This window comes from Macadamia integrifolia, chromosome 8 (genome assembly GCF_013358625.1).
Source record: "Macadamia integrifolia cultivar HAES 741 chromosome 8, SCU_Mint_v3, whole genome shotgun sequence".
Classification (NCBI taxonomy): domain Eukaryota; kingdom Viridiplantae; phylum Streptophyta; class Magnoliopsida; order Proteales; family Proteaceae; genus Macadamia; species Macadamia integrifolia.
In genome coordinates, this window is record NC_056564.1 from 33484299 (window position 1) to 33510673 (window position 26375).

Sequence of the window (26375 nt, forward strand, 5' to 3'; positions counted from 1 at the left end):
GACTTGCTGAAACAGGTAATTAGTGGCTGTGTTCAATCATTTATGAGCAATGTATGCTTAAAAGGTTATTTCTACTTTTATCCTTTAGCTTCTTCATTAATCTCCGATCTAGTTTACCCAAAAAATAAAAAAAGCTATGTTTCAAATATAACCGAGGCAAAGTCATTTCTTCTACAAATTTGATTTTGTTCTAGAAAGACCCTTAAGCAAATCTTACCGCGGTAAGGTAGTATAGATGATCGGGTTGGTTGCTCAGATAAGGGAGGAGCGGTAATTGATACTAATGTGATAGGGTCTTGGGGGGTTTGTTCTTCCCATGGAGGCACTGATGCAAACTTGACATTAAAACTCACTAGACATTGAAAGAAGAAATTGGAACACTTGTATCTGATAGTAAGCCTCCAGTATATCTTCAGTCCTCCTCTGCTCCAGGGTGGGGCCCACATCTGGGCAAGGATCCTAGCCGTGCATCATCTTACATACCTTTGGATTAGCATTAGCTTGAGTCGGAAGGATTGGCCAACTCCCCCATCCTCTTTCAAAACACCAAGAAGAACAGCACAACCCACAAACAACTTCATCTCACCCCACCCCCTAAAAAAAACAAAACTAATTCTGTGGAGATTTAAGTTCCAATGCTCTACCTGCTGATAATTCAAGGACTTTATTTTCATCATTTGCTCATACTATGGGGAGGTAAGCAGATATGTTCAATCAGATATAATGATAATTCATTTATTTAACCATTATTGTTTAGAAATAACAGAGAAAAAGAGAGAACAGCACTGATCAGATATTTTACAATGATACAAACGAAACAAGAGCGTTACCCTTGAAGATAGAAAAAATTCAATCGCGAAAGATATTGCACTTGGGGAATCAATTCTCACAAAGAATCCATCGTCACTACCTGATCCATTATTGGAACTATCAACTACATGAGTTTTTTTGGTTCTTCCATTTGGAATCAGGGTACTTGGATTTGGCCCTGTTTTCCATTGTTCACAGTAGTAGAAACTAGTCGACAGCCAAGTACTCCCATTGAAGGAACTCTTGGATTGACTTGCTATGTGTATGACTTAGTTTGAGAGGTGCTTGGAAAGCTTCGAGTCCGCCTATGTGTCGCACCCACCTAATAATTCAAGCAAGGTTAAGAAAATACCACTAATGGCTGCAAATTAAAGCAAAAGGTGCATTGACAAGTAAACAAACCATGCTACCATAAATGCTCAGTTGCATTGCTTTTGCTGACAGATTGTTTACTTCCTGATCAGCTCCATCAGGGTGTTGATGGTGTTGTTTTGGCTTGTAGAAATTCTCAGGTCAACTCATTAAATGGCCATACTCTCTACTGGGGCATCTTTGTGGATCGATTGAATGCGGGACCAATGAAGCTGGCCTTTTGAGAAGCCCATTGTCAGCCTCAAATGCTGCAATACAAAAAGAATTACCCTTGCTTTTTTCTTAACCTGATACCGGGATCCTTGTTGACAGTAACTTGTTGCCTTCACACCTGGGCCAACCAATAATCATAAGAGAATGGATGTCGCAGTAAGTTGGTCTGAAAAGTTAATCAGAACCAACAGAAAGATAAGCAAGAACAGTGGTTAGAAAGGAAGCAAAGAAGAAAAATCAAGATCAATCATATCTTTTGAGTAATCTGAGATGATTATCATTGGTAAAATATATTGTGTTTTATAAGAAACATGTATTACATTAATTGGGCAGAGACTTGGTCAGTAAGAAGGGACATTATCATATTCACCACTCAAATCCATGCCAGAGTTTCTGTTAGTCAATTGTTTAGTGCAAGGTTTTGGCTTATGGGCGAGCCTGGGGGTACCATTAATTCAATCAGAAAAGATGAGGTCATGGAAGGAATCCCTCCATGAACAGGCTGTAGCTGATGGAGAGAGTGGATGTGTGCCATAAACCTCAAATGTTCAAGCATCTGAGATGCAGTGTGGATCTTGGAGGTCTCTGTATCCAGAGTCTTTTGAAACAGCCCTATTATAGTTTTGGAGGTCAGATCCTTTCTTTCCCTTGACTGAATCTTGATAAGGTTCCATGTCTTTTCTTCCCTTTCAATTGGATTACATTCCACTTTTTTGAAATTTGATTGTTTTTTCTTGATTGGCATTTCTAATAAGGTATCTAATTTGATTAAGGTTTGGACTCAAGTGTCTTTTTTCTAGAGGTCAGTTGCAGGCTTTGACTGACCCCATGCAATTGATTTTTATGTACTAGTGCTCTTTCAATGCATGGGGTCCATGCAGCCCATGGCATATTGTCTCTAGATTTGGTCCTTCACCCATGTAGCCATGCCAATGGCCTACTCTCTGAGCCCATGACAGTGAATGCCTACTAAGCCCAAGATCCATCTCGGTGAGTATTGATGTGGTCGGTCTACCAGAAGTAAAAGTTTCAATCCCCACTGATGTGTTCTAGAGTAGGCGAAGTAAGATTTAGAGAACACAATCACCACAGGACAGAAACACAGCAATTCAAGTTTAAGAAACGAAAGGACAGAACATTAGAAGTTTTCAGAAATCTCAGAATCTTACAGTTGGATGGGGGATTAAATTAGGGTCAAATATACCTCTCAATATGGTGTTCAATCCCTCCAACTCCAGTACAAACCAGATTTTGTAAATATTAAGACCAATAGTATATAATCCAATGTTAGATGGCCCTCAAATTCTGGTCAAATGTAGGGAGGACAGAATATAATCCAACTCAATGGTTGGATTGGCTGGACTGAAGACACCAGAATAGATTAGTACCGTACAGTAAACTGGGAACTAGAGATAAACATGTGCAGAACAATGAGCAATGAGAATAGAAGGGAATAGAGGGGATAAAGAGTAACAAGCAAACTCAGCCTAGGGACCCAGGTTAAGCTTCACCACCCACCATTCCAAGGATTCACCACCTTGGTTGCTGCTACTTCACCATAGGAGCTGTTGCTTAATTGAAGAAGACTCACTTTGTTTGCCAAAATCATGGTAGGGGTCTCCTTTCTTCTTCTATTTAGTAAGTTGAATAGAAATATTGTAAAAAATAGAAACCTTCACTACCAAGTAGCCTACAATCAAATAAAATAGGAGCCTTTGGCTACCAAGTAGCCTACAATAAAAAATAGAAAGTTCTAATGACTTAAACCAAAGAAGAAAAGAATAACACTGAAAATAGAAACTATATATAAATAGATATTCCCAATATGGGACCACAAGATATGATGCACCAACTACACCAACTGATGGCCTATTAGCCATTAGGAGACAGAATATGGGCCTCAAAACTAGTGCAACCGATGTCCTATGATAGGCTCAAGTGATGACCAGAATATGAGCCTAAGTGTGGGCTTAAGTGTGCTGGTTATAACTTAAACCACGGGGCTCAAATAGGGGCATGTTTCTTATTCCTACACTAAGCTCTGCAACACCGACAGTTTAAAAAATAAAAACAAGTCTTGAGGTATGTCAATGTTTCTTTAAAACATTCTTTAACATAGAAAAATATAGAACCCCTAATTTTCTAATTGAAGTATCATAAAATAATTTTATAGTGTTCATTTTTTATCAAGAATGTTGAGATAAAAAATAGATTCATTGGGCTACTAGCCTCCTATTGGCCTGATCGAGCTTGATCTACACAATTCCTGTATGTATATGAATAATCCCTTTTGAACGGTATCAAAAAATGCTGTCTTACATAAACGAATTCCTCAATTGTCTTGAATTGTGAGAATGTTTGGTCTTATTCATTTTTCCAAACAGTAAGTCGAATGGTATTATTTTACCTTCATAACAGATGTGTTATCACTTGTGACTGAAAATATATTAAAAAAAAAAAATCTTTTTTTAAGTAGGCATCATATCAAATACCATTCTTAAGAGTCAATGTTTTATTAAGCAAACATGTCAACTATCCAGGTTGTTGAAGTTGTAGTGGTGGTGCTGTATAGTATCTGTGGTGACAGTTTTTTTTTTTGGATGAATAATAAATGCATTAAAGAGAAGAATATATTATAAGGGGGGAAACAAAGCCGATCAAAGGCTACACAACAAAAGCAAGCAAACAAACAAACTGTCGAAACTCAAAGGGCCCCAGGAAGGAGGGGCTAAGGGGGATACAAGTCGTCATTGGGGGGGGGGAGAGGATAAAACAGAGGGGATACCCCAGGCAACAACAATGAGCCTATTCCTTGGGGTGTTCATGACAAGCTTAGAAAGGGTGGAGGCAAGTTTGGAGGTAACATCAAAATAAAGGGCAGTCCAAATCTGATCATAGGAGCGAGAGTCATCCATCTACGAAGGTTACACTCCATCCAAAGGTGGGTGATGGTGGCATAAAAAGCAAGCTTACCCGTGGTGTCATAAATAAAGGGGTCTGAGAAGGTCATGTTAACCTAGATCCATTCTTTGTTGAAGGGGAGGATGGATCTTCTGGTGGGCCAACAATGGGAGAGGACTTTTTTCTAGATGGCAACAAAGAAGTAGGAGAAGAATAGATGATCTCTATCTTCAGAACCATTCCAGCAAAGGCAGAATGCCGAGGAGACAATAATATGGCGATGAATGAGGAAGGATTGGGTGGGGAGGCAATTAGAGGTCACACTCCAAGCAGTGAAGCTATGATGGGGAATATGACCTTTGAACCAAATGATCTTGTGACAAGGCACGAGATGGGCAAAGGGGCGGATGAGGTTTCAAGCAGAGAAGGAAGAGAAGATGTCAGAGGGAGAGGTAGTCTAGGATATTTTGTCCTTATAAATGGGGGAAAGGTGGTGAAGATTTGCCCAAATGACCTCGATGAGGGGGAAGTTGGAAGGATAAGGGATCCAAGCCCCATCCCGAATGATAGAGCTAACCTTTGCCAAGAGGTAGAGGATCTATTCCGAATAGAAGAGGAGATAGCTGAAATCCTGAGGGCAAGAATCTTTCTCCAAATCCCGAAGGCATCTGTGGGAGGGGGCAGACCAGATGGAGTATTTTTTGTGGAGAGTGGAGTACACCCAGGAAACCTAGATGTTGTTGTGCTTTGAAGAGGTCTTCTAGATGAGTTTAAGGATGCCCACAATAATATTGTCCTTAACTCTTCAGAGACCTAGGCTTCCTTCAGATTTGTGGAGGCAAACATTAACCCAACTGTTCGGTTGGAGGAATTTTGTTTGCCCAGCTCCTTTCTAGAGGAAAGCATAAATCATAGATTCAATTGCCTTGGAGGTGGAGATGGCTAGAAGTTAGGATATTGGTTATAGAGGAAGAAGATGAAGAGAAGAGAGGTAGGGAGAAGAAGCAGAGACGTTGAGAGAAGAGGGAAATCGAAAAGGCAGAAAACCTGAGTGAGTTCTCTTCTCACCTCACCTATATTAGATTCAAACAATGCTTTAGGAAATCATATATTCCTCCTTAAGGGAGGTGAAAGAGAAATAAAAGAAATTACATAAAAGGACAACTTAACATAAGACAGTTCCTAATGTACCCCTAATACATATATTCTAACACTCCCCCTTAAGCTGGAGAATAAATGTCATATATTCTCAGCTTGCATAAGAGGGTACTGAACTGGTGAGGAATGAGTCCTTTGGTGAAGATGTCTGCCAGTTGGTCACCTGTCCTCACAAAGGGTGTGCAGATATTATTTTAATCAATCTTCTCTTTGATAAAATGCCAGTCTACTTCAATACGCTTTGTACTATCATGTTACACTGGGTTGTGAGCAATGATTATTGTTGCTTTGTTGTCACAATAGAGTCTCATAGGTCCATCAGTGTCATACCGTAACTTGAGAACTAGCTGACGTAGCCAAGTGAGCTCACAAACAGCATGAGCCATTGCTCTATACTCAGCCTTTGCATTAGATCTAGCCATAATCGGCTATTTCTTGCTTCTCCATGTGACTAGGTTACCACCCACGAATGTGCAATAACCAGATGTAGATCTCCTATTGATAATGGATTTAGCCTAATCAGCATTGGAATAACCTTTTATCCTCAACTGATTGTTCTTGAAATACAAAAGTCCTTTTCTTGGAGAGGACTTCAAGTATATGAGGATACAGTACACAACATCCAAGTGCCCACTCTTGCGTGCATGCATAAACTGGCTCACTACTCCCACTGCATAAGAAATGTTTGGGCGAGTCAAAGACAGATAAATCAGCTTTCCCATTAGCCTTTGGTATTTCCCTGCATCAACAGGGGAAGGGCCACAATCCCCTCCAAGCTTATGATTCTACTCAATAGGAGAACTTGCCGGTTTACAGTCCAACATTCCTATTTCCTTCAACAGATTTAGAACAAATTTTCTCTAGCATACATTGATTCCCTTCTTAGACCTTAACACTTCAATACCCAAGAAATATTTTAAGTGTCCTAGATCCTTGATCTCAAACTGTTTATCCAAATAGGCTTTTAGCCTAGTTATCTCCTCATTGTCGTCTCTAGCTACCACAATATCATCAACATACACAAGCAGTGTTGTAATAGTGTCATTACCTCTCCGGGTAAATAATGTGTAGTCTAATTGACTTTGGGAATATCCATTTTTCAGAATAGCCTATCTAAACCTCTCAAACCAAGCCTTTGGCAACTACTTTAGACCATGAAGTGCCTTCTTTAGGAGACACACCTTACCATCGGCTGTCGAAAACTTGAAGATAGGAGGGGGGCTGCATATACACTTCCTCCTTTAAATCTCTATAAAGGAAGGCATTCTTCACATCTAACTGATATAAGGGCCAGTCTCTATTTCCTACTACAGATAAAAGAACTTTTATAGAGTTATTTTTTGCCATAGGAGCAAAGGTCTCTTAATAATCAATTCCATACACCTGACTGTATCCTTTGGCCACCAATATTGTCTTGTACCTCTCAATAGTACCATTTGATCGGTACTTGATCGTATAGACCCATCTGCATATAACTAGGATTCTCCCCCTAGGAAGGTCAACCAGTTTCTAGGTGTAGTTCTTCAAAAGAGCCATAATTTCCTCTGACATGGTTTGTTTCCACTTAGGGCCTGACAAAGCCTCAGTAATAGTATTGGGAATGGAAGCAGAAGAAAGACCAGCTATAAAAGCAACACATGTAGGAGAGAGAGCATTATAGAAAACAAACTGGGCTATAGGATTAGTATAAGCTCTCTTACCCTTACGAACAGCAATAAGAAGATCCAAATGAGAAGAGGAGATGTTACTTGACTGAGGAAGGGGAAGCTCAGGATGTGGATTCAAAGAGGACTCTTGGCAGGTCTTCTTTCTTCTTGTGTACACAATAATAGGTGCCTTCTCTGTATTAGGCTCATCCACAGTAGCAACATCATCCACCTCTTTATTTTTACCAATATTAAAAGAAAAGGGAGTAAGAGGCAATGGGGTAATAAATGAAAATGCATCAGCAGCATTTTCACTTTCATTTCCATTCTCCCCCTAAAGAGGATGATGATAAGGTGCAAAGTAAGTGATAGACTCAAGAAAGGTGACACCTTTGGAAAGAAATTGCCTGCGAGATGAAGGGTGATAACACTTGTAGCCTTTGGTGGTGGAAGAATACCCTAGGAAGAGGCATTTTAGAGCCTTGGGATCAAGTTTGGTATGGTCAACAAACACAACCAAACACCTTGGGAGGAAGAGTGAAAGCAGAAGACTGAGGAGAAAAGAGTGCAATTGGATTTTGAGACCTAAGAATTTTGGCAGGCATACGATTGATGAGAAAAGCCACAGCAAGAACAGCTTCAGACCAAAAGGTTTTAGGAACATGCATACCAAATAAAAGACTTCTATCAGCTTCTATCAAATGGAGATTTTTCCTCTCAGTTACCGCATTCTATTGGGGTGTATCAACATAAGCAAGCTAATGGATAATACCATTGTTAGTAAAAGTCTTATAGACCACCATACATGTACTCCCCCCTTTATCAGACCGAATAATTTTGATCCTATTTTCAAATTGGGTATGGACCATTTAATAGAAGTTTTTGAAGGCATCATAAACATTATTGTTATGCTTCATAAGAATGGTCCAAGTACAATGAGAAAAATCATCCATAAAAGAAACAAAATAACGATTGCCAAACAGGGAGGTAGTGGGACAAGGTCCCCAAACATCAGTATGCACAATATGAAAAGGAACAAACAGATTTATTACTATGATAGGGATAAGATGAGCGGCAATGTTTAGTAAAAGTATAAGGTTCACAATGAAATACATGAACAAAAGAAAAAGATGTAAACAAATGAGGTAACTATTTCCTTATAACAACAAATAATGGATGTCCCAAATGTTGATGCCAAAGCATCACAGAGTCTATAAAACTATCATTACTATGTCCACATGCATAGGACTGTGGTGTAGGAAAAAAAGGTAACTGTGGCTCAATATGGTATAGGCTGCCCTCCTCACGTCCATTGCCAATAATCCTATTCATCTCTAAATCCTAAAAAAATCAATGAGAAGGAAAAAAAAGTGACTCAACAATTCAAGGTTTTAGTTAAAGTGCTCACAGACAGCCGGTTCAAGGTAAAGTTAGGGACATGAAGAACAGAAGCTAGTGAAATAGAAGAGGTAATGGGAATATTTCCTTTACTAAAGATAGAGGAGAAAGTACCATTAACTACCTAGACCTTATCCTTACTAGAGCAAATAGAGTAGGAGTCATAGTAATCGGACGTCCCAATCATGTGGTCAGTGGCACAAGAGTCGATGACCCACGACGGAGTTGTGGAAGGTCCAGAGGTGGTGACATGTATAGTAGAAGCTGAGGCATCCTGTGAGGTAGATGGGCTATCACGCTGAGATATGAACCGGCAAAGCACTACAACATCATCCCTAGAGAAGGAGCTGATATCTGTCTGTGCGGGGCCTCTAGTATCAGTCTCCGTCATAGTAGCATGAGCTATAGCCCCTCCTCTATAGCTACTATGTGTGCCAATAGATCCACATGTACTAGGACGGCCATGAAGGACCCAAAACCTCTCTTGAGTGTGGCTAGGTTTCCCACAATGATCACACTATCATCTATCCCTGTCATCTCTACGGGATGGCCCTTGACCTTGGCCCCCTCCATGCCATTCTTTGTGAGTAGTGGAGGAAAGGGCAGAGCACTCAAGTGAAGGTGTAGAATCCATGGCATCTCTCTTAGTTTCCTCACTCAGGAGGCACCTACACACCTCATCAAGTGTAGGTAGGGGTGACCAGCCCAAAACCTGTATCCAGATCTGCTTATATTCTGAATTCAGCCCACCTAGAAGAATCAATACATGCTCTTTTTCAAGAGATCTATAGACCTTGGCTTCATCATTAGGATTGGTCAAATGAAGATCTCGGTAATGATCATACTCCTTCCAGAGTCCTATAACAGTATTATAGTAGTTAGAAATGGACTTAGTCTCCTGCTTTATGGAGAGAGCTTGCTGAAGAAGTTGGTAGACCTTCACAGAGCCACCTACCCTGTTATAGGTCCTAAAGACACTATCCTAAATATCCTTGGTAGTTTCCTTCCTTATAAATCTTTGACCTATCTTGGGTTTTATGGAAATGAGTAGCCAAATTATAACAATAGAGTTTGTAGTCTCCCATTTCTAGTACCCTGGGTCTGCAATAGCGGGAGCCTTGATAGCCCCAGTAATATATCCTAGCTTCCCTCTACTCCGTAGGGACAACTTCACAGAGGGTGACCAATCCAAGTAGTTGGTACTATTCAACTTCACAAGGTGTTAGGATTGTCAAAGATAATCGAACTGGGGTTGGTACTGCTCGACCCATCAGATGTAGCTTCTAGAGGTTCTGTGAGATCAGACATAATGTAAGGATACTCCTCAAACAACATCAATGGAGATCCAAACCAAAGGGGATACACAAGTCCTAGATATTTTCTTCTCAAAACCCAGGAAAAAAATTCCAACAGGCAAATGGAGCATGAAATCTTGATAGAACATCAATAAAACTCACTTCTGACTATGAAGCTTCATCCCAAAAGTATAAGAAAACATTATAGAGCCAAGTACATCCATCATAAGCAACCAAATCACATAGTTCTTACTATTATAAACAAAAAAAGGTTCACAGTGACTGAAAAACAAACCTCACAGCCTAGAGGAGAATGAGTTGTGCTCCTACAACTCTCTAACGTAGACACCAATGTTTAATGGGGTCAATGGAGGGCCTTGGGCGACTTTATCCAGCCTAGCGACAAGCTCAACCGAAATTTGAGGAGAGAGAAAAAAGATATCGATTCCCAGGTTGGTGGTAAGGCTGGGAATGGCTTTTATCCTCTGTGTGGACTTCAAACAACCCTTGTAGACCTTCAATCACTCTCCAAGAACCTTCAACTTGCTTCTAGAACACCATCAAGTCTTCTTTTTGAATCTCTTTACATAGTATAGCCTCTATTGAACCTTATAAAGCAAAAAAAGGGTCTAATAGAAACTTAAAGAATGAGTAAGAGGAACCTTAGTCGACTCTGAAACCCCTTTAGCTTTAATACCAAGTTAGAAGTTAGGATATTAGGGTTAGAGAGGAACAAGATGAAGAGAAGAGCGGTAGGGAGAAGGAGAGACATTGAGAGAAAAGGGAAATAGAAAAGGGAGAAAACGTGAGTGAGTTCTCTTCTCACCTCACTTATATTAGATTCAAATAATACTTTAGGAAATTACATATTCCTCCCTAAGGGAGGTGAAAGAGAAATAAAAGAAATTACATGAAAGGACAAATTAATATAAGATAGTTCCTAATGTACCCCTCTTACATATATTCTAACATAAGAAGGGAGAAGATCCCAGACCAATAAAGATACATATATTAGAGCACTAATCTAACCAGCACAAGGGGACCTGCATAAGAGTATTGTTGCTAGTTAATATTGTTTTGGTGTTAGTAAACTTATTTATTTTACAGTGACCAGGCGCTATATATAAATATTTTATATAATAAGAGTTGTAAGCCAGTTTATGAAAACGCCTAAAATGGCTCATTAGGAGGTAGCTTTTTGAGTTTTGTGGCATCTAGAAGTTCTCCAGAAAAGGGTCTCATATACAAACCTAATAGAAATGCTGAAGACATTGGATACTCTAACGCTGACTTGGAAGGTGATAGGAGATCCAATACTAGCTAGTGTACTTATTCGTGGAAATCTTGTGACATGGAGAAGTAAGAAATAGATCACAACGACAAGATCTAGTGTTGATGTTGAGTACAGAGTTATGGCTCGTATTGCAGCTGAGTTAATGTGGGTAGTCTTTTCTTTAAGAGCTTAGGTTTCCTATTACTAAGCCTATTGATATGTTTTATGATAACCAGATAGCCATTTACATAGTGAAAAACCATGTTTCTCATAAGCGTACTGAGCACATCGAGGTTGAATGTCATTTCATGAGAGATGCTATGATGAAAAAGTTGATTGCTATACCATTTGTTGGTTCTGGGTTAGCTTGGTTATATGTTCACTAAGTCGTTGTTTCGTTCGGCTTTGCTTCATGGTTGTTACGAGCTGGGCATTGGTGATGTTTGTGCTCCAGCTTGAGGGAGAGTGTTAGAGTTGTAGTGGTGGTGCAATTCAATAACTGTGGTGATAGTTAACTATTCATGGTGGTGTTTATTATGTGTGGGTTTGGTGTTTAAGTTCCAGTTCTACCATACAGGGGACATTCATTATTTCAAAAATCGAAATTAGATTAGTCAAATTGGCCAATTCAATCTCCGATTCTGATTTGCATAATCCTGGGTATACTGATCATATTGCTTTTTTTTTTTGAATAAAAAATTCATTATTAAAAAGTAGAGGGGGAGGAATAAACAGGGCCCAGAGGGCTAAACAAAGTCACAAAAGCTACAAACAAGGCAACGACGCCCCTTAAAAGAATCTAAAAAATGGAGGGGGGAAGACCCAAGGACAAACGATGAGCTTGTTCCTTGGGGAATCCCTTACAGGGTGGGAGTGGGGAGCATGCTTAACTTAGAACTAACATCAAAGAAGATGGCATTCCAAATCTTAACGAAGGATATGGAGCTAGAAGCTATCTTTGAAGATTATATTCCATATAAATATGGTTGATGGCAGCACAAAAGGCGAGTTTTCTGGTGGTGTTGTAGATAGAGATCCCTGTAATTCAATAAACCCATAACCACTATCTTTGAATAGGGAGGATGAATCTCTTGCAGGCCAACAACTACTGAGGATACTCTTCCAAATGGTAGAAGAATAAGGGCAGCTGAAAAAGAGATGGTCGGTGTCTTCAATCCCATCCAACAAAGGCAACAAGCTGCGGGGACACGGATGTGAAAGTAGATAAAGAAGATTTAGGTAGAGAGACATTTGGAATGAGATCCAAGATGTGATACTGTGGTGAGGAGTATGACCTTTGAACCAAACAATTTTGTGCCAAGGAGCTAAAGGGCTGCACATTTTAATCAAATCCCAAGCCTCAGAGGAGCTGAAGACACTTAAAGTGGAGGGGGACCAAATAACTTTATCCCCTCTACCATGATGGCTAGTGGAAGGGTGGCAAGGAGGACCAATTGTCGGAGAGGGGGAGGGAAAATGGGGAAGGGGGGCCAGCTGTTGTTAGAAATGATAGAGGCAACTAGTGAGTCTCTGACCAATCCGAAGGAGCAAACAATCTAGCACCGACAACAGAGAAAAGATCACCAGAAGGTTTGAGTTGCCAAGCCATGGGGAGGTAGAAGAGCCATATAAAGGAGTGAATGGCCCCAAAAGCCATAGGTCTGACTTAAAGGATCTTACGCCTAACCTAGAAGGCATCCAAGGGGGGAAATGATCCAGAGAGTCTTTCGGGAGGAGAGTAGAGTAGACCTAGGAAATTTAGATGTTGTTTTACTTGGAGACAAGCTTTCAAATGAGCTTAAGGATACTAATAGAATTAACCTTTTGGATTTTCCTCAACCTTAGGCCACCTTCCTACATAAGGAGGTAGACAGAAGACCAGTGGATGGGATGGAGGAACGTGGAAGAGTCCATGTAATGCACCCAAATTTGGAACCTTAGAATAGGTAATTTTTTTATGTTGTTTTTTGAAGTCTATTTAAATCTTTAAATTTAGCTTTAATTAATGACTTAATGGGTTAGCCTACAGGTTAGTACTTCGTATAATAAGGGGTCTTAGGTTCAAACTTGTAAGTTCAAATTAGGGGAAATAATTCTTTTAATTACATATTTTATCTATATTTTGGTTTTAAATTTCTTGTGGTCCCCACACCAATTAAAAATATCGTGGGAGGGGGGAGAAGAGTCCTAATAGAGGAAAAATAGGAAAGAGAAATAAAATTAAGGAAAAGAAAGAGAAGGGAATCATGTGGGAGAGAGAGAGACCGAGAGAGTTAGAGAAAAGGAGAAAGAGAGTTGTGAGAGAGGAGAGAGAGAAAAAGGAGGAGAAAAGATAGTTGTAAGAGAGAGAGAGAGAGAGAGAGAGAGAGAGAGAGAAAGCAAAAGAGGTATCTCAAGATTCCAACTAAGTATCAAATCTGTCCACCATTAATTTTCTGATCATGGTTCTTGTGCCATCTTGTTCTCCATCCTATGTATCTACAGGCCAACTGAACCATCAGTTTTGGATCAGATTTTGAGCATTGATTCCTCTTATATAAAGAGGAGATTGACCCCATTGGTGGTCTATTCTAGCCACCTATTTTATTCCTAGAATAGATCACTCCAAACCCTAATTCCTATTAGTTTGGCTTAATGTTTTATGTGGAATGTTAGTCATTGAATGTGAAATGTTGTATTATAGTTCTTTGCATTGATATATGTTGATATATGGTGATCTAATTGTGTTTAAGTATGTTAAGTGAACGTGCAAGTGGATATTAGTGATGATGCATCTGTGTGTGGTGATTGAGAAAGTGGTATTGGTCCTTTCCTTGAGATTTTATCTGTATTTTCATATGGTGTATTTTAACAGTGTGATTGCTAGAGTGGTAAGTCAGGAAGGGTTTGAGAGTAAATAAATTGCCATGTACCAATGGAGAGTCATAGCTATAAGAGAGGTATTCCATTGAGCCGCAAAAATTGTAGGGGCGGGGGAAACCTGAATATAACGATGAATGAGGAAGGATAAAGTTAGAAGGAAGCTGTAGAGAGCTCTCCAGATAGTAAAAGCATGATGGGGAATGTGAACAGAAAACTAGATGATCTTACACCTAAGGACACGAGTGCCTCTAGCACAAATCAGATCCTAAGAAAAATGGGAGCTGAAGGGACCAGAGAGGGAATGAGACCAAGTGACCATATCCACAGAAGTAACGGAAGGGGGAAGAGGGGGAAGGAAGGACTAGAGGAAGAAGATAAAAAAATGGGGGGGGGGAGGTGACTAAACACCGTTAGAGATGATGGATTCAATAAGAAGGTCACGAGCCAAACCGGAAGAGTAAATGGATCTATGACCTATGACAGAAAGGAGAACTCCAGTAGGGTGCTAATTGTCAACCTAGAGAAGGGTGGAAGATCCATTTCTAATGGAGGAGGAAGTGACATGAATAGCTAAAGATCAGGAATTGAGGAGTTGATGCCAAACCTAGGAGGAGCTGGAGGAGGGGAAGGTGGTCCAGAATGAATCTTTCCTTAGGAGAGAGACGAATAGACCCAAGAAACCCATATGTTGTTTTCTTGGAAATAATTTTCCAGATCAGCTTTAGAAGGCCCTCTTTGTAAACACTTTTGATTCTGCATAAGCTTAGACCTCCTTCCTGTTTGGGGGAGGTAGAAGGAGGCCCAACGGATGGAATGAAGAAAGTGAGAGGGTATCTAGACCTTTCTAGAGAAAGAAGCACATCAAGGATTCAACAACCTTGATGACAGACTTAGGCAGATGAAATATGCTGATCCAATATAAGTAATAGGTTTAGAGCACAGATCTGATAAGGACTAGACAGTGCATATTGGAGAGGAGCTCCTTCCAGAGTTGGAGCCTCTTCTTGATTTGATCAAACATAGGGAAGCAATGATGAGCAGAAAGCCTAATAGTAATAAGAGGTAAGTCCACGTATCTGACTGAAAATGAACCAAGAGTGAAACCAGTTAACTAGAGGAGATGGGCTTTAGAGGAATCAGAGACACCAACGAGGAAAAATGGGATTTGAGGAGATTTATGGGAAGGCCATATAGAGATTAAAAAAATGTGGAGGGAGGACATGATATTTCAAATAGATAGGGAGCAAATGATGGTCTGAATGGATAGTGGTCAGCCTTAGAGAAGATTATGAGATCAATAGCAAAAGCAAGGTGATAAGGGCTTTGCATTTGGGGATGGGGGAGATGAGGTGAAGGTCAGTAGAGGATTGGATGGATCTGGACTCTAGAGAGAACTTCAAGGGCGAGGGTGAAGAGGAGGGGGAAAGGGGACAACCTTGATGGATGCCCACAGAAGAAGGGAAGAACCCCAACTGAACTGCCATTAATAAGGACTGAGAAGTGCATGGACAAGATGCAAAAACAGATCCCTTGGAGAGAATCATTAGGTCATTAATAAAAGAAAGGTGAGTAAGGTTAAAGGCTTTGCACTTAGGAAGGAGGAGATGAGGTGGAGACCTATGGAAGATTGGATGGACCCAGAAAGAACTTTTAGGGCGAGGGAAGCCTTGCCTAATACCAACCGAGGAGGAAAAGTAGCATGCTTGGCTGTCATTGACAAGGATGGAGAAGCGGAGGGAGGAAATGTAGGAGTGGATCTAATGAATAAAGACTAGGGGATGGCCATACCATGAAGGACCTTAGAGATGAAGTGCCATTTGGTAGAGTTGGAAGCTTTGTGGATATCAATCTTGAGGAGGGCAGCAGGGGAGTGGGATATCTTGTTGAAAATTCTAACAATCTCATGGCAAAGAAGTTATTAGTGATAATTCTTTGTGCTATAAAAGCCGACTGGTTAGCATTGGCAAGGGAGTCTGCTACTAATTGAATCCTGCTGGCTAGGATTTTAGCAAAGAATTTGATTAATATAAGGTTGCATAAAGAAAGAAGCCTAAAGTCGAACATAGTGGAGGCACCTCTTTCTTGGGAATGGGGGCAAAGAAAGGTATGGTTTATCCCTTTGATTTGAGAAGGGTCAAAGAAGAAGCTTCTAATGGATTCTATAAGGCCAGTCTTGATAATATTCTAATAGGAGGAGAAAAAACCCATACTGAAGCCATCCAGACTGGGGGCTTTATTGGCCTTGTAAGAGAGTACAACGGCAGTGATTTCCTCATCAGAGGGTATGGCTTGGGGGACGGAAGAAGTTGAGAAGGGATGAATTTGTTAAGCAATCCATGGGAAGGGAGAGTTGGAGTAGGATGTAGGGGGCAGAAAGAGCTTAAAAAAGTAATTAAAAGGCTTCAACTTTGATGGCATCCGGGTTATAAAGGATGGTGCCACCTCTAGTAATGAACATGGGAATGGAATTATGCAGTTGGTTATGGCTTTCTTCCTCTGTCTGGAAGAAAGTCCTTAGCTTCTGCTGGCCTTCCCACCGACCCATCCTCCCCTTTTATAGGGAATGAATTTGGATAGGCATGACGTTTGGAGGTCTTCTATTTGCGACACGGTTGGAAAGCTTGTTTTCGGTGCCTCGATAGCCACATTTAGATGGAGTGCAATCTTCGTAGATGGACTTCCAACTCCCGATCTTACTATAGGATTTGGAAAGCCATTTACTATGATATGTCCTCCAAGCTTAGTTGCCTCTGCCACCGCCCAGTTAGTGACACCCTAAGGAACATTCTGATTATTGCTTCCTAGGGTCTTCCCTCCACCATATCTCCCCCAATGATATATCCCTTCTTTTAGTGGGGCTTTTGGCCCCTTATTGTTGTCCCCTCCTTTGAGGGCTTGATCCTTTTGGCTCCCCCCTGATGCGGATTTGAGAGAGTCGGATCGCTTAGAGCTCACTAAAGAACCAAATAGTTCACTTTAGGCAAATCAGGGGCAATAATGTAATTTCTAATAAGATTTAGGAGCTTTATAGATTGAAATAAGTGACTAAGGACTTAAAAGGAATTAATTCAAAGAGAAAGGAGCAATTCTGGAATTAAAATAATAGTGGGGTTAAATTGAAATAAAACCAAGAATGAAGGGTTACTTTGCAAACTAGGAAAGAGAGAATGTCATTAATAACGAACTTAAAACATGAAAGGACTTATATGTAATAAGCAGAAGTTATATTTTGAAAATAAAGACCTTTCTTCTTCCTCACGATGGAGTTCAGAAGCGGTAGCCAGCAAGCCTTCAACGTAGAGAACTCCTTCAAATCTGGTCGGTTGATCTTGGGACTTCAAGTGTAGACTCCTAAGGAGAAGGCATACCAAACTCACTAGGGGGCTACTCAGATCAGTAGGCTGAAGCGACGTGGGAAGCACCTGCAACTGGATCTGGCAATGGTAAATTCTGGGTTGAGTTTCTTCACAACAAAACCAAGCCTCGAAAGAGATGACCTAGGATTTGTATCGCCTAGGAAAGAGTTACCTTCACTCAAAATCTCAATCCAAAAAACCAATGCATGAGGGAGATCGATCAGCTTCAAGGAGACAGCAACGATCGCCAGAAACAGGGTACAGAAGAAAAACCAGAACTTAAAAAAAAGAAGGAGAAGAAATAAAGGGGAAGTAAAAGAATGGAAGAGAAGAGATGGGAAAAATTCAGAGAAAGAAGAAAGGGGAATCGACAGCCATGGTTCTCATACCCAAACTCTTAATCAAAATTTCTATTCTTCAAAATCTAAAACTGAACTTCTCCATTGTTTACATATCTAATATAAAGGAAAAAAAAATCAAACAATTAATGGAACTACTTGAAAGGAAACTATTCTAAAATTAGAAGCTAGCTAATTTAAAAGAAATTATTTCTAAAACAAAAGAAAATCAAATTGAAAGATATTTGTTTTTTCTAAGTATAAAAGAACTCGACTCCATCGAGTTAGGTTGTGCTCCCAAGATTCCCTTGTAAATCGCTCGCCGATGAGGTGGCACATATTTCGAAACAGAAGATGGAAACATAACTCCAAGAGGAGGGAGAGTAGGCTGACATGTCACTGGAGTAGGAGTCAGTCGACGACGTGGCATGTCGGATAATGCATATGGCCTCATTAAGTACATACGACCTCCTTGCTTCACCTTGATGGTGTTTCATGCGCCATTGTAGAGAATGCCTGCATGTTGCTGCCAAGGTTGCCCTAGAAGAATGTCGCAGTGTGCCAATGGGGTGACCAAGCAAGTCGCATGGTACTGTAGTGACCCAAACTATAAGTGTACTCGAACAATTGCAGTGGCCTCTTCTCGAGCTGTGGGTCCAAAACCTCGCATGTGAATCTTCTTGAAAAGCTGCTTCTGTGGAAGATTATGTGCTCAAACAAATTCAACAGATATAAAATTTGCTTCTGCCCTAGTATCAACAACTGCATGAACATCAGTATGGTCAAAGCCATGCAGGAAAGTACCCTTCTGTCTGAAGAGAGGACCCTTATCAACTAGTCTATTCGAAAAAGATGAAAGGCTAGCTGAATGAGCTTCTACATCCTCATCTTCATCATCGACAATATCATCGTCCTCGAGGGGATAAGGATATAAATGAGATTCATCTTCACTCTTCTCTGTCGGCTGTTTCTCTGTTACGTTCATAGAACGAGTCCTGTTGGGACACTTGTTGGAATAGTGACCCTTCTCGCCACAACTATGGCATATAATATTCTTCACCCCAACACTATCCTTGTTGAACTCTGACCTTTTCTCTTCAACTCTGCGAGCTTCAGGCTTCTTTTCCTCCATGTGTGGTGGAGGTCTATAAACTGAAGAAGTTTTGAGCATACCCTTCCAATAAATGGACTTCTCTTCAACTGTCTTGGCATGAGCTGCTACCACATCAACAGATCTGAAATCAGTGTTAGCTAACTCAAGTCGAATCTTAGTACTTAACCCACTAATATATCGCATCACCCATTGCTGGTCTGTTTCCTGAAGTCGACACCTTGAAGACAGTTTGTGGAATTCGAGGGTGTAAGAATCCACATCTTTGTTCTCTTGTTGCAAGTTAAGTAATTTATGGAACATTACCTTTTCATAATTAAGAGGAACAATTTTTTCAGTCAGGATTTGCTTCATGACCTCCCAATTGGTAACGGGTCCAAGTCTTCTGACAAACCTTGTATGTAGTACATCATCCCACCATGAACATACATACCCAATAAACTTGGTGATGATAAGTTCACACTTCTTCACGTCTGGAAGAGACTTATATGTAAAAATTCTCTCCACTTTAGTAAGCCAGTCAAGAAATTCCTCAAGTCCCTTTTCACCACTGAACTCGGGACCCTCAACTTTGATGCCATAATCTCTGTCAGAAAATTATCGGGTAACATCCTGTGGAACAACTGGATCAAGTTGCTATCTCTAAGGTGTATATTCGATTCGTAAAGTGTTGAGCTGAGAAGGTAATGTAGAGGATCCTTCTTCAACTCGCTTGTCGGACCTCTTCATAAAGGCAGTCATCTCTTCCATAAACTTGTCAAACTTGGCTTCAGTCCTCTCAAGCCTAGCATCAGTATTCTGTTGGTTCTCGACTAACTCGCGATACAATTTGTTCAACTCAGCATTGGTAACGTTACCTGTCATGGTTAGGGAAGTGTAAGAAATTTTGCTCTGATACCACTTGATGTGGATCCGAGAGAGTCGGATCGCTTAGAGCCCACTAAAGAACCAAATAGTTCACTCTAGGCAAACCAGGGGCAATAATGTAATTTCTGATAAGATTTGGAGCTTTATAGATTGAAATAAGTGACTAAGGACTTAAAAGGAATTAACTTCAAAGAGAAAGGAGCAATTCTGGAATTAAAATAGTAGTGGGGTTAAATTGAAATAAAACCAAGAATGAAGGGTTGCTTTGCAAACTAGAAAAGAGAGGATGCCTTTAATAACAAACTTAAAACTTGAAAGGACTTATCTGTAATAAGCAGAAGTTATATTTTGAAAATAAAGACCTTTCTTCTTCCTCACGATGGAGTTTAGAAGCGGTAGCCAGAAAGCCTTCAACGTAGAGAACTCCTTCAAATCTGGTCGGTTGATCTTGGGACTTCAAATATAGACTCCTAAGGAGAAGGCGTACCAAACTCACCAGGGGGCTGCTCAGATCAGCAGGCTGGAGTGACGTGGGAAGCACCTGCAACTAGATCTGGCGATAGTAAATTCATATCTGATTCTGGGTTGAGTTTCTTCACAACAAAACCAAGCCTCGAAAGAGATGACCTAGGATTTGTATCGCCTAGGAAAGAGTTACCTTCACTCAAAATCTCAATCCAAAAAACCAATGCATGAGGGAGATCGATTAGCTTTAAGGAGACAACAACGATCGCCAGAAACAGGGTACAGAAGAAAAACCAGAACTTAAAAAAAAGAAGGAGAAGAAATAAAGGGGAAGTAAAAGAATGGAAGAGAAGAGATGGGAAAAATTCAGAGAAAGAAGAAAGGGGAATCGACAGCCATGGTTCTCATACCCAAACTCTTAATCAAAATTTCTATTCTTCAAAATCTAAAACTGAACTTCTCCATTGTTTACATGTCTAATATAAAGGAAAAAAAAATCAAACAATTAATGGAACTACTTGAAAGGAAACTATTCTAAAATTAGAAGCTAGCTAATTTAAAAGAAATTATTTCTAAAACAAAAGAAAATCAAATCGAAAGATATATTTTTTTAAGTCCATCGTGCATCTGCATCACCCCCGCTTCTCCTTTGTATATTCTTTCTCCTTGTTAATAAATTTATTTGCTCACCCCCCTTAAAAATAAAGTAGGTAGAGTTGGAATCACCAAGCTATAATCATTTGATGTGGGACTTTTGCTTGAGGAAACTCTCTTCCAAAGCAAGCAGAGAGAAAAGCGAGGGAGGCAACATTTTCTTCATTAGCAAGGAGGGAGTCATGAATATCAGATTGTAGCCTAGATTGAATGACTACCAAGTTGTCTCAACTAAAAATGACACGGGGGGAGATGTCGCTGAAGGATGAGAGGTTTCAAAACTTGAGGGCACTTTTGACATTTTTTAGTTTTCTGGCAAAAGCAATAAGGAGGGAGAAGAATTAGATAGGCATGTCCCACACTGATCCAAAAATGGAGTGAAAGTCCAGACGTTGAGATCACATGTCAAAGTATTTGAATTGTTTAGGACCAAAGTATATGTGTGGTTGAATAAGAAGGGAAGTTCAGCTATGGTTAGAAATGCTAGGAAGGTCGAAAGTGACATGGAGGAAGGGAAGGAGGCTAACCAAACTTCATTAACTAAAACCTTGTCAAGTTTGCAAGCAATCCTGCTCACACCACTTCTTTTGTTGTGCCAAGTATATTTGATGTTGGAACATCTCAAATCATTCATGCTTAGGTAGTCATTGAAAGCTTTAGTTATAGACGAATCTGTTAAGTTTGTCTCGAATTATTGACCCGTTTTAAAGATTAACCTGCTCCAATATATTTTAATGCTAACTCAAACGAGAAGTTTTCTAAGATTTGTGATGGAAGCAGAGGGGTTTGACCGGATCGACCATAACCTGATGGGTCGACCTGCGACTTGGAGTATATAATGTATTGTTGTTTTGTTAAGAAAGTCATTGTATTTTGGGGGGGGGATTTTGGGCTAGGGTTTCAGGGCAAGTTTTCTCACCGCTGCTTGGGTGTAATCTCTCTTCTGCATAGTAAAACGTCTTCTTCTTCGCTCGATGACGTAGCACACCACACCGGTGTGTGAACCTCTTTAAATCTCTGTGTTGTGCAGATCTATTGTTTATTTATTATTGTATTTTTCTTGGTGTTTTCTCTAACAGGATCAATGGGGGAATCGCCTTGTTTCTCTTGAGCAACTCTGACCATATTGAAGTCACCTTTAAGGCCATATGGAAGAGGGCCAACCTGGGATGTATTAACACACAAATCATCCTAAATGGGGATCCATTCAGTAGCACGGTTGGGACCATAAATAACTAAGAAGGTTAAGGTGGAGATGTTGGAGCTAATGATGTTCAGATGGTTTCATTGGGACAAAGAAAAGGGGTAGCAACCTGAATCTTGGATGAGTTCCATAAGATCTGGATGCGGCCATTTGGTCAATGTAGGTAATTGGAAAGGAGATACCAAGTGGGCAAATTTTGGATGTTCGAGAGGCATTTGATTCAGGGACATTGGTTTCAAGGAGGCAACGAAGACCAACATACGAGGATTTGATACGAGAGCAACATCATCTTATTTTGCTAGCAAATTCAGGCAATGGACATTCCACATAGCCTATAAAGTTATTGATAGGAATTAGGGGGCAAAAATAAGTCAACGAGTCTAAGCACAACATGATTATTACGGGAGGAGGGATGGATTTTGTGGCATCTCCAGTATCAGAGTGGGAGAATGGGGTACGAAGAGGGGGTTGATGGGATAGAGGGTCCAAGGGGTGAAGAGGGACATCAGGTGAAGCCTGGTTTTGAGCAGAGGCAAAATTGATGGGTGAAGGACAAGCCTTCGAGAGACCTATTGGGTCAAGGGTATGGGTCAACATGGTGATGGGGTTTAGAGGGTTAATAGCCTCATTGTGATGGGACTGGGTAGAAGGGGGTAATTGCTGGTCTGGGTCAAGAGATGAACCTTGGCCAAGGGTAAGGTTGATAGTGGTCAAGAGGGGGGTTGGCTCGAGAGGAGGGGAGCTGGGCTGGGTTGATAGTGGTAAAGTGGTGAAGGGGTGGGTCAAGCTAGGAGGGGTAAGAGAGGGATGTCCTTCGTCTATAGAGGGGGTAGGGCCACAAGGAGGAGAAGGGGTTTGGATACTTCGAGCAAGTGGTTGGTGGGCCCCATCAATGGGGGAAGTGGCAAGATGGGGGGAGGTGGATAAGGACTTGACTTTCTCTATTCAAAGGGATCAAACCAAAAGGGAAGGGATGGGGTGAAGCAGGTGAGTCGTAGGCGTAGACGAGGTAGGGAGCTTGTCATTCGACCAAAAGGGGGTTGTAGCCTATGATATGTGGACGTCTGAGGTCGTAGGGGTGCAGTAAGGGATCCATGAGGGCTAACGTCTTCCATATGCAAGTTAGGATAGTGAAGGACCTCGAACCTATTTTGTCCAGTTAAAAAAAAGTGAGGGACCGATGTTTTATTCAAGGAGTCCTCTTCGCTCTGCGCCAACCTGAGATTCTAGTGAGATTCGGGGGATCTTTGAAGGTTTATGCTCCATCGTTGGCCACGGATAGGGTTTAGATCAACTAAAGCTGCCACAAAAATTGCGAGGAGAGGGGCATAAGGCTCTGCCAGACTAGGTGCTAACAGGAATGGCTTCTGAGGATGAAGGTAAGCCATCAATGATGGTTGAAGGACCAACATCCTAATTTGATCAATCCTTCGTATGTTGCCCGAAGACTTTACAAACAAAACACTATGGAGTAATCCGGTTGAAGTGTATGTTTTGTTTAAAGGAGAACCCTTCTTCATTCATAACTGTCATTGTGGAAGGAATGAGAGCTTCAGCCTACACTTCAACGCAGATTTTGGCGAAATCTAGTCGATCCATCCTCTTTGTTCTTTTATCCGTGAAAAGGGGGGTACTGATCACCGATCCAATAATACTCAATCCTTTTTGGCACCGGTAGTGTGAGGAAGGTTGGGGAGAGCAACCCACAAAGGGATGGTACTGAGATCCACTTTGCTTAGCTAGGTAAATTGGTCCATTGATGGAGGACCAAGTTGGTTTCTTCCCAACTTTCCATGACCCTCATTGCCGGAAGCTTGTCTTCTTCCTCCAAGAAAAATAAAAATATTCCATTGTCTAGCAGGTATGTAGCCATTACTCCATTAGGGCGCTATTGTTTGGTAAGAGAGCCTTTAACAATGGGGAGGGGGGGGCTGCTGAATAGGAAATGGCCCACCAAGCAGTTTCTCCATTTGGAGATTTCAGGTTCCAAAATACCAGAGGGCCAAAGGCCAACTTTCTGGTTGTCGATGAGAGTAGGAGGTATAAAATGGAGGAAGAGTCCATCTTTGGAGGGGAAGTGGGCTGGGCTGAAAAGAAAGTTCCATGGTTTAGGACCAGATGGAGGCGGAGAGGAGGTGGAAGGGTGAGTAGGTTCATGGTTGAGAGAGGAGTGTTGGGGGCTGAGGTGCTCAAAGGGGAAGGTACCAGCAGTTAAGGCCATCGAAGGATGGTCGGACATAGTACTCACGGCTAGGGTTACTAGAGTCTCTAACCGTTAGTTTCTCCCTCCCCGTAATGTTGCTGGTTAATATTGTTCAGGTAGGCTTTTTAGCACAGGTAATAGGACAAGCATGACCAATAAGATACTAAAATGATTCTTGTAGAATCATTACCTATTGTTTCCTGATTGGTAAAGCTCAGGTCTCCATATGATGGCAAAAGTGCTGCTGGAGTTGTAATCAGTTCCTGGACGTTTTGGTTTTTTTATGAATCCTTCCAATGGTAAAGCAATTGAATGGTTTGGTACTTCTACAGTTTCTCCCCTTGTGTATGTATATATGTTCATCATTGATCTCTCTGCAACCTCAATTCTTGCATTGGCATTTTCTCAAATATCTGAGGAAGTAAGAGTTTGGCTAAGTCAATTGCACTTTCCTGCAAAGAAAGTTGTCATATATAGATTAGGAAACTGCTACTTGTGTAAAGTCCCCCAGTATGGTTCTTTATAAAACAACCTAGAAATATAACCATTTCAATGGTTCATTAAACCATATGAAGCCAAAACAAATATAATACTGAAATTACTACGCATGATATGCAGTTAGAATTACCTGCCACAGGAAATATTCTACAGAAGGGAATGTATCTTTTCTGTTTCAATAAAAAAACAGTGCACAACAGAATCTGTGATCATGTCACAGATGTAAGGCTTCCTAACTAGGACCTCATACAGGCCCAAAATACTTTCATGTGAAAATGTTGGATGCAGTGAGTGTTTGTTTCTCAAACTCTTACTTTCCCACTGCCGGAAAAAAATGTAAAAATGTACAAGAGAAAGTCGTTAGTTTTGAACATATTCACAAGCAAGCATGGTTAACCAGACAACTGATGTGATGCGACTCATAATAAGGATTTTATTACCTTGACCACCCCAATTGATATAAGCCATATCCCATTTGTCTTGGATCCCTCTTTGTAAAGAGCAACACCACGTAATTTCATTGTCTTTGGTAGAACCAAGAAGAGGTTCACGAGCCACAGGAGGAAGAGCTCCAAACAAAGGATGCATTGCAGACAAATCGCTTATTTTTGGCATCGTCAACCATGGAGGTTTTCTTAGAAGTTTCTTTAAGTTAGTCTGGTAAGAGGGTTTATGAAGAATATCAGTATGAATTGTAGAAGTAGAGGTATACAATTGAAAATGTAAGAAATTGAGCACTGAGTTACCTAAACAGCATCATGAAGATGAAGCATCTCTTTCTTTTCCAACAATCCAATCTTCTCAAGATTGTGGATGTAATCATTCAAATGCTAAAGAATCGAATGCATCACTTGCCTTGTTTTCACGACACGCAAAACCTGTTAATGTTCATATAATAAAATTCGCCCATGCTTACTAAAAACAAAGAACATAATTATCTTAACATGTCATTGCAACATAGTAAAAGCATGTGAGAATTTGAAAAAGAGTATCTATGTGATGGGTATACAATTAGAGTAATTAAAACCAGAAGGGCGAATCTAGTCTAGTTGTACAGACGGCCTTTTCTTCTTTTCTTCTCTTCTCACTCCTAAATTCGCAGGTACTTGTTTCAATATGGGATTCTTTTCTTCTTCTTGCGATAACATCAAAGAGGACTTGAATAAATCAATCAAAAGTTTCTTCTTTAACCCAAGTCAGATCAAAGGGATTAGTCACACCTTCCTTTGTCTCATCTCTAAGAAGAGGGAGTTGATGCATAAATGAGTTCAGACCGATCTCCTTATGTAACCTTCTATACAAATTCATAGCCAAGATTCTTGCCAACATTGTGATTGACTCCCTTGTCGGCAACAACCAATCAACATTCACTCCAAGGAGAAGCATAGGTAACAACATCCTCCTCTGCCATGAGATTTGTTAAAGGATTTGATAGAAAATCTCACTCCCTTGCTGCTCTTATGAAGATTGACATCCATAAGAATTTTGATTCGTTGAGATGGGATTTCATTGTCTTAGTTCTGAACAAGATGGGATTCCCGCCAGTGTTCACTAATTGGATTTACCACTACATTGCTTCTCCTTGTTTCTCGGTCTTGGTTAATGGTAGTCTGACATGATACTTCTCCTCTTCAGTGGGTATTATTTTATTTGGCCATGGAAGTCCTCTCTAGAAGTTTGCAAGTTTCCACTGATCAACATCTCATATCAGCCACTCCAAAGTGTAAGGCTATCAAGCTTACTCACCTTGC

The 26375-nt window shown here is 40.6% G+C and overlaps 1 pseudogene; it reads right to left on the minus strand.

Annotated features, from left to right (window-relative positions):
- Positions 1-878: 878 nt before the first annotated feature.
- Positions 879-26375, minus strand: part of LOC122086905 — a 59133-nt pseudogene continuing 33636 nt past the window's right edge.